The sequence below is a fragment of the Parasteatoda tepidariorum genome, chromosome 7 (assembly GCF_043381705.1).
Source record: "Parasteatoda tepidariorum isolate YZ-2023 chromosome 7, CAS_Ptep_4.0, whole genome shotgun sequence".
Taxonomy (NCBI): Eukaryota; Metazoa; Arthropoda; class Arachnida; order Araneae; family Theridiidae; genus Parasteatoda; species Parasteatoda tepidariorum.
The window spans coordinates 41708882-41710395 of NC_092210.1; the positions used below are offsets into that span (position 1 = coordinate 41708882).

The 1514-nt window shown below is 30.9% G+C and overlaps 1 protein-coding gene across 1 annotated transcript in view; it reads right to left on the minus strand.

Moving 5' to 3' along the window:
* Nucleotides 1-1514, minus strand: part of LOC122268367 (fatty acid synthase) — a 94456-nt gene that overhangs the window by 42956 nt on the left and 49986 nt on the right. The gene's annotated exons all lie outside the window — the stretch shown is intronic.

Sequence of the window (1514 nt, forward strand, 5' to 3'; positions counted from 1 at the left end):
AAACATAAATTTTAGATATAATTTAACAGTATCTAAGTTGGCCAAGGCATTGCAATACTGAAGAGAAAAATCTTTAAATTAATGTTTTTGAAATAGTTACACGATGCGTTTACAAAATTTGGTAGCCTGAGGACAAAATCATGCTTGTGATTTATGGTTCAAGGTGTCTGGCATGTAGAAAAATATCATTTTGTTTTTTTCTTTCCATCAATAGCTCCATCAATTGATAAACTTTTCAACTAATTTTGAAACCTTTTCAGAATAAAGACTGGCTACCTGCGCATCACTCCGCAAATCAAACATTTATATCACATTCGATTTTCTAATGATTCTTCAAATCGGCAATTATTTTTGAGACAACTGGGTGCAAAAGTCCTGTTTAATGATTCCTATTGCTTCCGGAAATTGGTACTAGAATCTCTTTATTTTATGCTTCAAAATAATAATAATAATAAATTTAATGATGCGAATAACAGTAAATCATACATTATGATTCGAGTTTTAACTTATTGTTTCCTGAAATTGATACTAGAATTTCATTATTTTATGCTTTGAAAAATAATAATAATATATTTACTGAGGCGAGTTATAGTAAGTCACACTTCATGATGCGAGTTTTATGTTAGTTCTAAGTAATCGGTTTCATTAAGTTATTAACTTAAAACTCCAATTTTATGATGCCATAATCTCTTTATTTTATGTTTCATAATAATAATAATAATAATAATGTATTTAATGTTGTGTGGAATTGTAAGTTATACTTAATGATTCAAGTTTTAAGTTATTGCTTCCAAAAATTTAGACCAAAATTTCTTTATTTTAGGCTTTAAAGTAATAATAATATATGTAATGATGCGATTAATAAGTCACACTTAATAATTCTAGATTTAAGTCATTGTTTTCTGAAATTGATACAAGAATCTCATTACTTTAAGCTTTAAAAAATAATAATAATATATTTAATAAGGCGAATGATAATAAGTCATACTTAATGATGAGAGCTTTAAATTATTACTTCCCAAAATTTATATCAGAATCTCTTTATTTTAGGCTTCAAAGTAATAATAACGATATACAGGGTGATTCTAAAAAGATGGGAAAAATTTTAGGAAGTGATAGTACACACCCAGACAAACAATTTTTATCAAAGAAAGCATGGTCGAAAACAAAACCCAAAACCGCTAGAGGGCGTCAAAGTTTATGTTCTTAAACACACAAAGAACGATGAAGTTAAGTTACAAAAGCAAATTTAATGGCATGTGATAACAATAAGTGTCCCAAACAGTGGTCAAAAGCGGCTATGCTGGTACAACGGCAAAGTCGCATTCATTTCATCGACAATCACTTCATCGACAGGCCGTTTCATCGACACCACTTCATCGACAGGCCATTTCATCGACACCACTTCATCGACAGGCCATTTCATCGACTAGGTCATTTCGTCGACAGGCCGTTTCCTCGACAGGGTTGTTTCGTCGACAGGCCATTTCGTCGACAGGGTCATTTCGTCGACA